This window comes from Salvelinus alpinus, chromosome 31 (genome assembly GCF_045679555.1).
Source record: "Salvelinus alpinus chromosome 31, SLU_Salpinus.1, whole genome shotgun sequence".
Lineage (NCBI taxonomy): Eukaryota > Metazoa > Chordata > Actinopteri > Salmoniformes > Salmonidae > Salvelinus > Salvelinus alpinus.
The window spans coordinates 20415871-20429400 of NC_092116.1; the positions used below are offsets into that span (position 1 = coordinate 20415871).

General features: G+C 40.7%; 2 protein-coding genes and 1 long non-coding RNA gene across 4 annotated transcripts in view; 1 reads left to right on the top strand and 2 right to left on the bottom strand.

Moving 5' to 3' along the window:
- Positions 1-13530, bottom strand: part of LOC139561091 (mucin-1-like) — a 154165-nt gene that overhangs the window by 55293 nt on the left and 85342 nt on the right. The window lies entirely within an intron of this gene.
- The window catches only part of LOC139561089 (asialoglycoprotein receptor 1-like), a 43676-nt gene that overhangs the window by 15636 nt on the left and 14510 nt on the right, over positions 1-13530 (top strand). The window lies entirely within an intron of this gene.
- On the bottom strand, positions 1915-7847 carry LOC139561096 (uncharacterized). Its single transcript, XR_011672059.1, has 2 exons — positions 6935-7847; positions 1915-6821 (listed from the first exon to the last, which is right to left on the bottom strand). It is a non-coding gene; the product is annotated as an uncharacterized lncRNA (long non-coding RNA).

Here is a 13530-nt window from a genome sequence, read left to right on the forward strand (position 1 = left end):
AAGATAACCTTTCCACTACATGCGGTCACCACTGTGTATTTTACCTGTGCCAAAGAGCCCGGGGAGTTTCTTTTGAAGATGTAATGTCTCTTTATAAGGATGATTTAAGAAGTAATGATAACCTTGTAGCTTGTTTTGTTAGAAAATATCAAAAGTGTTCAAATGTGTGTCCTTTAAGAACGCGTAATCAAGGCGTATGCTCACGTCATATGTTTCAAGAATGTCACAAATGTTAAAATGCTTATTTTTTCAAATATTTTTTTTTATTGAATTTAATCATAGTCATTCAAAAGTCATTTTCAAAAGGCTAACCACCCCGAGAGATCGGGATTAGGAAAAGGTCCTGAGACGTTCAGGGGAGTAAATGAGTTATCATCATCGTTTTCATAGGGTGGAGGTGTTGTTGGGTCATCTTTAGGGGTGCTGTATCTCGTTGAAGGCTTTTGTTTTAAAGCTTGAATCTGTTGACAAAGCTTATGGTTGGGTACACCCGAGAGGGGAATGTTGAGGATTGCCAGGGCCTTAAGAAACTGACGCCATCCTGGAGGCCTTCGGTCCTCAGCAACCTTGTGGGCAGCCGTGGTACTTTTAAGCAAGTCCTGCATATGGGACCCTCTAACCACAGAGCCCTGAAGGATAAACTCTCCAGAGTCGTTCCAAGCAGCTACCCCCTTTGAGTCTTTTATCTTGTTCATAATGTATTTAACATTCTTCCTGTTACGTAACGGCACATGTGTCAGTAGGTCATGCATAACTTTATCTTCAATTGGCATTTGAGCTTCACCAGACATATTATCTCCACTAGGTAAGATCGCCGGTACAGGCCTTACAGGGGCCGGGCTCTCGTTAGGTTCGACATCTGTTAAAGGGTCCGGTAGGGAAAGGGTTAAATGGCTAGTCTCTCTCTCCCCTTGTTTTACCCGAGTCAAATACCTTTGCATTAGGTTTGTGTATTTTTTAATCTTATCATAGGGGTTCAATCCTTTTCGGTTCAAGACATCCTTCATGGCCGTATCCAAATCATTTTCAGCTGTTTGTCTGATATTTTCAGGACCCTGCATTTGTTTTTTAAGTCTATGCAACTCTTGTTGAGGCACCAAGTACATTTTAGTGGCCATCACACCGCGTGTTCAACCCCCACGTCTGGCCGCAATAAGGCTGGTGATGAAGGGCACGGCTATACTTAGTAAAGGCAGAAGAAAACCCCCAGACTGTTGTATACTATGTCTTTTCTTTTGAAGACTGGCCCTTTTATTGGCAAAGAGTTTGATCGCGGTCTTTTGTCTCTTTAATTTTTTCAATTGGTTCAGGGTGAGTGGAATGCGTCCTTTGAGAAGATTCAAAGCAATCTCACATAGGGCTAATATGAGATCTGAAGAACAGCGACCCAAGATGGCCTTCCGTTCTTTAGCTGTAGACCCAACTAGCCTTCTCAAGAGGGGGAGGTTTCTTTTTAAACGCAGAGACATAGCGTTTACTTTTTAGGAAGGTATGCAGCAGGCCTCTCCCCCGGAAACAGCCCTGTACGTAGCCTAAGGTGTTCTGGAGTATTTGCTTTTAAATCCACGATTAAATAAGAAAATGGCTCTTTGGTAGCGTCCTCATAGCTCTCCATAAAGTATGATTTCCGTCCAGGGTACATCTGCTGAGCTAGAGTGCTAATTTGCAGTTTGTCTCTAGGATTTTTAAACAATACCATGTAGTTGGCATTCAAGCTAATGGTCCGACTATTTTTACCTTGGTGAAACACATTCTGGACCAAGTAAAGCACGGACAGGTTTCTATGATGAGTATATTGGGTAAAAGCTCGTGCAATTTCGGGGTGTTCGCTACCAGCAAATAGCATATCGTCCAAAACCAGCAGATTATTTACATGTGGGGGTAGAAGTTCATCATCAGACAGAGAATCGGGTATTCCTTCAACAAACTTGATTTTTATTGTCTTCAATAATTCATCATACAGAGGTTGGTAACATGAATAACACCATACAATATTGTCAGGCTTTTGAGATAACACATGTTCAGAATTCTCTAAAATACTTTTTACAAAAAAAGTTTTACCACTGTTTGAAGGGCCTGCAATTAATGCTGAAAAAGGCAATTGTAGACGGGGGTCAAAACCCTCGACAGCAGTCATAATATCTTAAGCTTTAAGACACACTGGGGGTTGTAGCATAAGTCAGTAGCCAAAGGGCAATGTGGTACCGTCAGGCAATAGCTGTCTCTTGTCATAGACTACCCTGAATCTTTTAGTGAGTGGTGCGTTTCTTAGATGGAACCCCTTTTTATCCCTCACTATTTTGTTGTAGGAGCTCAAAATCTCCAAGTCACTATTCTTGTCCTTTACGAACCCCTCGACCAAGCGCGTGATTGATTCCAAGTTTACACGCGGGGCATTTTCATAGTTTTGAGTCACGCCTTTGGCTTTCAACACCACGTGATTGGCTTTAGTCCTAAAAGCATAGCTTTTTGGACCACATGAGGACCATTCTGTAATATGGTCACCCTCTTCGAGTTCACTCGTTAAACCCCCAAGATAGTTGCTAAGTGGGGGGTTCCAATCCCCCGGTTTGCTTACATAGACCACAGAGTCTGTGTCGTGGTAAAGAACCCGCCTCTGAAGCTGTTCCATGAGGGTGTACAGTTCAAGTCGGCCATAGGCTGTGGTAAATGCTGCAAGAAACACATTTACATTACCCGGGGGTAGAACCCACTTTTGGTGGCGCCTCCATTGCACCAAGGCAATGTCTTGACTCAAGAAGGAAAAATGTGAAATTTCGTATTGGTCCGAAAAAACAAATTCCAAAAATTCTTCGGGGTCTTTAATGATCGAAGTTGTTAGCATATTGCATCTCTGCGCTAATTTCCCCCAAAGGGAGTTCAAGTACAATTTCGACACATTTCTTTTGGTTTTGTTGACCTCTATTCTGTCAGGGTCAAGAAGTATGCCTTCTCTGTCATGGTAGTCTTGAATGTACTGGTCTTTACTTTCTTGATCTGTGACCGATGCAGGATAGCCTGAAGCCATCTGCTTGCATCTCAAGAAGGTTTTGATGTACTCTTTAAAAAGTGTGTCTGATTTCCTGGAAAGGTTCCACACTTCAAAGATTTTGGCCACACGATACCCCTTCTCTAAAGCCTTAGAGAATTCTACAGTGATTCATACACCGGTCAGGGCTCTTTGTTGATCTGAGTGATCACAGGGGTTTTCCTGGTTGTTGTTTTCACTGCATGTGCGACAAAGGGGAAAGAAAAGTTTTCCTTTAGGACCCTTGTAAGGCAACACAGGTATAAACAGCCCCCTAGGAGGGTAGACAGTCGCTTTGATTAAACCAAAATAATTTTGGGGTTCGTCAAAGTCGCTGTGAATAATTTCAGGATGCCCTATAGGATAGAATGAGGAACTCATTACATGAGGATATAGGGAAGTAAAATCTACATAGCCTATTGTCTCGTCGGGTTGAGCTACATAACGCAATGTCAAAGCATTGGTCCGGCCTCCAAACAAGGCCTGTCGCGGTTCCAGGGGCTCTGGAGGGTCATAATGGGTAAGGAAGGCCTTAACACTAGGATCCGCCTTTTTGAGGGCTGTCCATTCGTGCTCCCACAAAACCACAACTTTTAACCCGTAAGTAGCCTTTAAAGAATTCAGTTTGTCTTGAAACTCTTGGTACATTTCCCCAAAAGTCTTTTGGGTTAGGACACACAAGGCCTGGGGGACAAAGCATAATTTACAACCGTGGAAGAAACAACCGTTGTACTCATACACTGTCTCAACCCCGTCAATCTGTGTGTATCCATCTACATGGTAAGGCCCAAAAGCCTTCTCCCCCCGATTCAAAGCATGTTGGATAAAAATATCTTTATCCTGGGCCAAGTACTCCAACCATTGAATGGAACCACTAGAGTAGGCCTTGAATTGGCGTCGGTAGTTGTCTGGCGATGGGATAGCTATAGATGCAGGAGTTAGATAGTGTGTACGATAGGTTTTCATGCACGCTGATGCAATAGTTGTACAGCTCCAGGGGTCAATGCCCGCATCTTTGATTACCTCTTCTCTGAATCTGAGGCATCCTTCACGAAGTATAACAACGTCATTGTCACAGTATGATTCCATCTCTTTATGGAAATCAAAAGTGCCATGTCTTACGGTCTCGTACCATGTCAAGAATCTCTCCCGCTCTTTGGGAGACATTTGATCACACCCGTACATTTCGGGGGCTGGATAAGATCCTATATAATGTAGATTCTCCTCAGATGTGAAGAAATGAGGGAAATAGCCTTTGACAGAGTTTTCAAAACCCAAGGCCTCTGGCATTTGAGCCAATCTCATGGGTAAGAAGCTTAAGCTGTCAATGTATCTCTGTTTGAAGGCGGGGTCAACAAAGCATAATATTTTACTCCCTTGAGCTATGACACTGGGGGCCACGCCTTGCTGTATCAAAGGGTTCAGAAGCAGATAGGAGTCATAGGCTCTAGCATTGTGAGCTATAAATGTGAAGTTTCTGTACTGGGCTTTTCTAAAATGTTTTAGAAAGAGCCGGGCACAATTGGGTCCCTCGGCCGACCACTTTTCACCCTTGAAAGTCATGGTGGACACAAAAATAGGCAAATGAACCCCTGATTGCTGATTTGTCTCAAAATCATAAAACACATATTTCTCTGTATGTTCATCTTCAGCCAAGGGCTGAATGTAACACTCATGTGTTACTTCTTGAACCACTTCCGCGTCTCTGCTTTTCAAAGGACCTTTACAGATTGGGCAGTGTATAATTCCACAAACATGAGGTTTAGGGCTATCTATTTTAAGGTTGTAATTGCAATGACATTTTGGACATTTCTTGTTAATGTCACAACTGCTTACAGATTTACATGCCTTGGGATGCCATGTTTCAGTTTTGTGTTTTTCGTAACAGTAGGCCGAACGACATGTGCGGTGACAATCCGCACAGGGGGTCAAGTTTAGCGGCTGCATAGGGCAATGTTTATCCAGACATACTGAACAGTTGTAACGGCACGAGTGCCCCCCCATGCGTGTGTAGCCGGTATGACAGGCTGGACAGACATATGGAGCGCCTAAAAACGCTGTGATGTTAGTTACGGCATAGTAATGCTCATTTTGCACATAAAAGTACATAGTCTTAGGATGTGGTTCGGGTATATTTTGGAACTTCAAGAGAGCGTCATTAGCCCTACTGTGGTACAAAACCACAATCTTGATGTTCAGAAAGTTTTCAAATTTGACTATGTCTGAGAAAGCCACAGCATCCTGTATACCGAGACCCACCGCAGTTTGTAGCTCTCGAGCTTTTTGTAACGCGGCTTGATCAGTACATCCGGGGCTGAGTAAGTGGGCCAAACCTATGGCAAAACATAGCTTATTACCTGGATTGGGAACGTTTATGAGATAGGCCCTTTTATTGCTTATGATTTCGGTCTGCATTAGACTATCGAGCTTTCTTCTCTGACCCCCGCCCCCTTGTGGTTGCCGTACTAATTGTACTACAAGTTCGAGGGTCCTATCTGCTAGCACGTTTAAATTTGACTGAACAAGGCGTTCTAGCAGGTTAACAAATTGTTCAAGATCTGCTTCACCATTCTGTAAAATAAGCGATACCTTGCTCTGTAGACTGTCTCCACAAATTTCCAACTGTAAGAGATCCCTAGGTTCGCTATAATCTCTAATCCTAGCTAACAGTTCATTCAAAGTGTCCATAAGCATTACGTAAAACACAGCATATTCCCGAATCTGACCCCCCCATGCGAAATTGAAAAACTGTCGAACCTCAATATTGTTGAATTTATTTCGGCGCAAAACATGTACACTTCGATCAAGACCTCCCCCCTCCAGATTTGCTAGGCAATTGTCCAACTGTTCAAAAACATCGTATTGGGTTTCAGACTCTTCGGACATTGGTGTTAAAGGCTGATTTATAGGTGTCTGGGGTGCCGAATTAAACCTAGGTCTCTCGTTCTGTACACTGAGCTCAAGACCGCCCCCCTCCAGATTTGCTAGACATTTGTCCAACTGTTCAAAAACATCATATTGGGTTTCAGACTCTTCGGACAATGTTGTTAAAGGCTGTCTTAGAGGTGTATGTGGGGCCGAATTAAACCTAGGGCTCGCGTTAAGCTGGGTAATTAGAGATATGATGGTTTCGGGAATCTGTGATAACATGTTTTCCTCGGAAGACCCTGACTCATTCATACGTGTAATAATGTCTATGAGTTCGGAGGGAATCTGTGATAATAGATTTTCATCTATTGTCATTATGTCAATTACCCCCGAATCATTCATATGGTTAACTATATCTTGGAGCTCTGTAGGGATCATGGCTAAGAGGGTTTCAATTGTCTCGCTTAGGTCTATAGGGGGCGCCATTTGTCTAATTAAGGATGTGTGTGTGTTTACATGTGTGTTTTTTAACGGCGGTATTTGCTTGTTTTAGCCCTAATGTTTTTTAACATACGGGGTAGCTCGCTACGCCAGAATGACACATCCTGATTGTATTGATGCTCGAGTAGAATACACATGCGCCTCTGGAGTAGAGCCTTTCGTGATTTTAAACCCAGGGTAAACGCTTTGAAAAAACGGTCTTGGTCTATTTCAGAATCTGCTGTTGCCCCCACAGAATTGGCCGATTCAAGAAGGTTGGCAGCTTCACAGAACATCAAATCGTCTACCTCAGAAATGTCATTTAAATCTTTGAAATCATCAGGTTTCGCTGTTTTCTTGACTGGTGTCTTTGGAGCCTCCTCGGTGATGCTTGTCTGGGCATCCTCCGATGTTTGTGCGTTGTCTTTATAAGCCGGTGAGGAGTCTGAAATAAAAATAATACATACAAAAAATAGGTTATTAACCCTAAAATATGTTAAAAATGCCAAATACATTTCAGATATAAGCCTATATATTAACAATACATTAATTAAATACCTCGGCTTTTTTGACGAGGGCTGTTCTGAAGAAGTTCTGAAACCAGGGGCTGATGTCTTTGTTCAGCCAGTATTACAGCATCTGCAGGTTCGGTAGATGTTGAGCCTGAAAAAAACAATATAAGGCCTTGTTTTAACTTCTACTGCCTCAGAAACCCGGATCCGGGAGCACCCCCCACCCCCCCCACACTGATTAGCATAGCTAGCATAGCTTCACAAGTAGATAGTAGCATCTAAATATCATTAAATCACAAGTCCAAGACACCAGATGAAAGATACAGATCTTGTGAATAAACCCATCATTTATGTTTTTTAAAATGTTTTACAGGGAAGACACAATATGTAAATCTATTAGCTAACCACGTTAGCAGAATACACCATCTTTGTTTGTCCACCATGTTCTCTCTCCACCTCTAGCTATCACCAATTCGGCTAAACTAAGATATTGATAGCCACAAACCAAGAAAAAACCTCATCAGATGACAGTCTGATAACATATTTATGGTATAGGATAGGTGTTGTTAGAAAAAAGTGCATATTTCAGGTAGAAATCACAGTTTACAATTGCACCGACCATCACAAATCGACTAGAATTACTAGATAGAGCAACGTGTATGACCAATTTACTCATCATAAAACATTTCATAAGAATAGACAAAGCATAGCAATGGAAAGACCCAGATCTTGTGATTCCAGACAATATTTCAGATTTTCTAAGCGTTTTTCAGCGAAAACACAATAAATCGATAAGTTAGCATACCACATGTGCAAACGTTACCAGAGCATCGATTCCAGCCAAAGAGCGCTATAACGTAATCACCGCCAAAATATATTAATTTTTTCACTAACCTTCTCAGAATTCTTCCGATGACACTCCTGTAACATCATTTTACAACATACATATACAGTTTGTTCGAAAAGGTGCATATTTAGCCATACAAAACCGTGGTTATACAATGGAAATAGTCACAACTCAAGCCTCAAAATGAGGAACGTCAGCTTTCAGAGTGATCTAGTTTAATCGAAAGCTAATCATATACTTGACAAAAAAATACAGGGTTGACAGGAATCGAAAGACAAATTAGTTCTTAATGCAACCGCTGATTTACATTTTTTAAATTATCCTTACTTTTCAATACAGGGTTCGCCAAGTGAAGCTATACCAAACAAAATGGCGAAATATGCGTTTAAAATATTTCGACAGAACAACGATTTATCATATTAAATATTGCTTACTTTGAGCTGTTCTTCCATCAGATTCTTGGGCAATGTATCCTTTCTATGTTATAAACGTCTTTTGGTCGATAGATGTCCTCTGTCCTTCGAAATGTCCACCACCAACGACCGACACCCCGAAACGTTTCCAAGGCTAAAAAGTGCACGACAAATAAATTCCTCAGAATCGCACTAAACGGATATAAATTGCTATAAAACGGTTCAAATTAACTACATTATGATGTTTTTAACAACTATAACGACTGAAAACATGACCGGAGAAATATAACTAGATAAACAACGATTTGGAATGAGGCAGGTCCGATGTCCATCTTGCTTGTGGCGCGCGGAGAAGAGAGAGAGGTCCTCCCACGTTTTGTGGTTTTATATGGGCTGGGATTGTGCAATAGACTCCATTCAAAACGTGATGACGTACAGACACCCAGAGGAAGACGTAGGCAGTGTCGGTTTCTTCATAGCATTCACTGTCGCCTTAAAAACAGACTCCAGATCAGGGGTAAAAACTTCTGAAATCTGACCCCTGTCATGAAAAGTGCTGTAGATATTGTTCTGTACCACTCAGAGACAAAATTCCAACGTCTATAGAACCTAGAAAGTGTTTTCTATCCAATAATAACAATAATATGCATATTGTACGATCAAGAATTTAGCACGAGGCAGTTTAATTTGGAGACCCAAATATGCTAATGCGGAACAGCACCCCCTATAGTCCCAAGAAGTTAACATATTCCGGCATAAAAAAATATATAAATAATAAAATAATAAAATATCGCTATAAATAATAATATATAATTGATTCATACCTTGTCCTTGGAACGAGGTCTCGTGAATATCGGCCAAGTAGAATTGTTCGGGTGAAGCGGAACTGTGGATCTGAGCACTAATTATCCTTTGGTGTTTAGAAATATGGGGGACACCGTTGTCCTGTCCCAGGGGAGTTGACCTGCCGTTTAAATCCTGTGTTCGTGGCTTGTGTGTAAAAACATCCGGGTCATAGGGGATAATTGTCTCGTAGTCATATGCTTGGCAGAAACCGTTCAGGCTCCATAGGGCCTCGTTTAACCTTCTAGGCTTTAGGTCCTCTGTAAACATATAAAATAACTTTTAATATAAGATGCCCACACTTTTTGTTTTTAAGGTATAAATATTTTTATGTATGGAATTCTTGGAGCTTACTTACGTTTACAATTCAGGGTAGGCGTTTGTTTGTCTGCAATTTGTTCCGGAGCCCCATTGGATGGTTCGAGCTCAGTTATACCTCGGAGTATCTGCGTGAATGCTTCAGAATCTATAAAACATTCGACAATATTAAAGCTATAATCACTTTAGCTAATATTGCCTTGTTATACGGTAAGCATACTGGTCCTAATGATTGTTTAATATTTCTATAACATACCACGCTTTTCAAACAATTCCCCACAACAACCAAATCTAATATAAAGATTTATTTCAAGAACTCACCTTGCGATAGATCCATTAGACTGTTTTCCCAGATTATCTTTTTAACGCTTCAGTCCGTTAACTATTCCTGGGGGATGCTGTAGGGGAAGTTTGTAGCGTCGCTAAAACGTTTGTAACATTGCCCCTGGTTTCTAGCGCTTTTGTACCCTACGACCTAGAGAAAAACCCCTGAATGATTTTTACATAGCATTTGGGGTTTGTCGTTTTTTCGGGCTATACCCCCGCCCATGGTATATTTGACACATTTCAAACACATGGTATTGGGTGTGTCTAAACATTAGGATCCTTTTGGATCTTCTAAAATCTCCGGGGTGCTAGCACCTAGATGCAGGGGTGGGGTGGTCTCGACATCGCTGGGATGAATGACTTTTTAGCCCACCTAAAAAATAGTTTTATGAAAGGCCTTTAAGATTAGGAGTCGTAAGACACAATATTATTGTTGGGGGGTAGGCATCTGTTTTGCAGGCTAGTGTAAACCTTGGTTTCAAACGACCCCCCCGGCATAGAGCGAGAGAGAGAGAGAGAGAGAGCCTTGAGCGCAGATGCAAGGGTATTTTTTTAACACACACCCCAGCCCCCACTTTTTCTGTTTTTGAAACACACACAGCCACTAAAGAAAACTCCCTCACGCACATACGCGCGCACATGGCTTTTTCCGCAAGTTTTTTCTCAGGGACAGACTGCGCTAAGAGTGAACAAACGCGAGAGTTCATAACGTGGTGAGATTCGGCTTTTAAAAACCCTTTATTTCATTCAAAATATTTAGTACATACATTTTATATCCTTACATTCTTAAGGTATTTTACGATTCCATTCTTACAGATCCAGGGGGCTTATGCAACCACCCCCCATTGTCCGTGTCGAGTTCGCCCTCAAAAGGCAAGGCTCTCTTGCTAGGTCCATCAACACTTGGTAAGTTTTCACTCCAGGGGTAGATCCTCCGTCGGGCCTTTTGGTCTTGACTCTGTCTTAAGGAAAGCCTCGCCCAGCGCTTTAACTGTTCCCCATTTTGGAAGAGAATGTCCAGCTCATTCATAAGGGTTATGAAAATCGGATAATCCAACCATTTAAAACTAAACACAGGCATAAAAAAGTTTACCTCTTTGCAGGCTCTGGAAGCTACAGGAGAATTGACAGACTTTGTAGCATTAGCACCATCATAAAATTCACAGGCTAAAATTGTCACTTTGTTATTAGGGGCATAGTCCATTGAAGCGATTCTTAGAGCTTTCAGATCACTGCGTCCGCAGACCTGTTCTTCCAACGCATAGCCCGGCAGCTGTGTACCACTCAGAACCTGTTCAATTTTACATAGCGCCAGCCTGATCTTTAGCCATTCTCTCATCCCCAGAGCCGGAGAAAAAATCCCAGGTTTTGCCTGATAAATGGGTTTGGATCCACTGTCTGTGAATATCTTTACCGTAGAATCCTCAGGGTGGAATATGTAAGACATAGGGCCCTCACTCGTACCCAAAAATCCTTTAAAACATTCTGGAGCTTCACACAGAACTTCTTCAAGGCTTTGGTCACTGGGTACATGACAAGCCGAGCATAAGATCCCTAAAATTGGCATAGGTGTCATTTTTGTTTAATATTCAGGGGGTTATCTTGTACAGTCTTAAACAGGAATTGTTCAGGTGCTTTATAAGGGGCATTAACCAACCCAAACCGTGAGAAACAGTAACAGGTTGACCTGACACATGGTCACTTACTCAACCCCCCCGACCCCCCTGGGCATGCACCCTTCTACATGACATAGGGTCATAAATCATTACATAGGGTCATAAATCAGGCTTGGGTCATCAATCATTAACGGTTGACCTGTCAAATGGACCCTTACTCACCCCATAGCCCCCACCTAACCAGGCTTGCCTGACCAGAAGACATGCACACGTCATCACTACATAGGGTTCACATAGAGTTCACATAGGGTCATCAATCAAATTTTGACGCGTCACATCTACTTTAATCTCTCTTACAGCAGATCCCCTTATTGTATGGGACACACACTAAATGTGCCTTTAGAGGCCATGCAAATCAGTTTTCTTCTATAAAACAAAAGCAATTTAGATCAAGAGTCCATATTAACAAAGGAAATTGAAGGACTAACTGTACAGTTAGATAGCAATAAAAATTGTACCATAGAGGCACAGATTAAGTTAGAGGAAAAACAAAAAGAAATGGAGGAACTTATTCAAGAAAGATGCAGTATAACATATTATAAAAATAAAGCGAACTGGATGGAATATGGGCAAAAATGCACCAAATTATTTTTCAATCTTCAACATAGAAATGCTACAAAAAATGTTTTATTGAAACTTGTTACAAATGAGAGTCACGCATGATTCACTGAATGATATTTTGAAAGAGGAAGTAAAGTACTTTAAGAATATGTTTTCTTTTCGGTCTCCTCCATCTCCACTAACTGAAACTAATTGTATGGATTTTTTTCCTAATAATAATGTAAAATGAACATCTGTACAGAAAGACTCATGTGAAGGGGAGGAACTTTCAGAGGAGGAATTTTGTGATGCAATTAAAGCCTTTAAGGCTGGGAAAACTCCAGGGTTGGATGGCATACCAGTGGAAGTATACAAAACTTTTTTTGATTTACTCAGTGGACCATTATTAGCAATTTTTTACCACTCCTATATAAATGGTAGATTATCAGACACGCAACACGAAGGTCTGATATCAATATTACTGAAACAGGACCCAAGTGGTATATATAAAGATCCAGACCATTTAAAAAATGGGAGACCTCTTACACTTCAGTATTGTGATGCAAAAAATCGTAGCAAAATGCTTAGCGCATAGAATACAAAAATGATTGTCAGATATTATTCATCCTCATCAGACAGGTTTTTTACATTGACGATACATTGGAGATAATATAAGACAAGTACTGGAAACAATAGAATACTATGAAATATCGGGGACACCAGGTCTGGTTTTCATAGCTGATTTTGAAAAGGCTTTTGATAAAGTACGACTGGAGATTATATACAAATGCCTAGAATATTTCCATTTTGGGGAATCTCTTATAAAATGGGTTAAAGTTATGTATAGTAACCCTAAGTGTAAAAAAGTAAATAATGGCTACATCTCAGAAAGTTTTAAACTATCTAGAGGAGTAAAACAAGGTTGTCCACTATCTGCATATCTATTTTTATTGCCATCGAAATGTTAGCTGTTAAAACTAGATCAAACAATAATATTAAGGGATTAGAAATCCGTGCCTTAAAAACTAAGGTGTCATTGTACGCTGATGATTCATGTTTTCTTTTAAAACCACAATTAGAATCTCTCCACGGCCTTATAGAGGATCTAGATACTTTTGGTATCCTCACTGGGTTAAAACCAAATTATGATAAGTGTACCATATTACGTATTGGATCACAAAAAAAGCACATTTTACATTACCGTGTAGTTTACCAATTAAATGGTCTGACGGAGATGTGGACATACTCTGTATACAAATCCCAAAAGAAAGAAATGATCTCACTCCAATAAATTTTTATAGAAAGTTAGCAAAAACAGATAAGATCTTGTTACCATAGAAAGGAAAAAAGCTGTCTATTTGTGGAAAAACCACCCTGATTAACTCTTTAGTCATATCAAAGTTTACCTATTTGCTTATGGTTTTGCCTAAACCTAGTGACTTGCTTTTTATATTATATGAACAAAAAATATTCAATTTTTTTGGGAATGACAAGCCAGATTTATTTATATGACGAATATTAATTCGGAGGGCAAAAATTATTAAATATTAACCTATCTGGGATATGTGGGACTAGCGTCCCACTGGCCAACATCCAGGGAAAATGCAGAGCGCCAAATTCAAATAAATTACTATAAAAATTTAACTTTCATGAAATCACACATGCAATACACCAAATT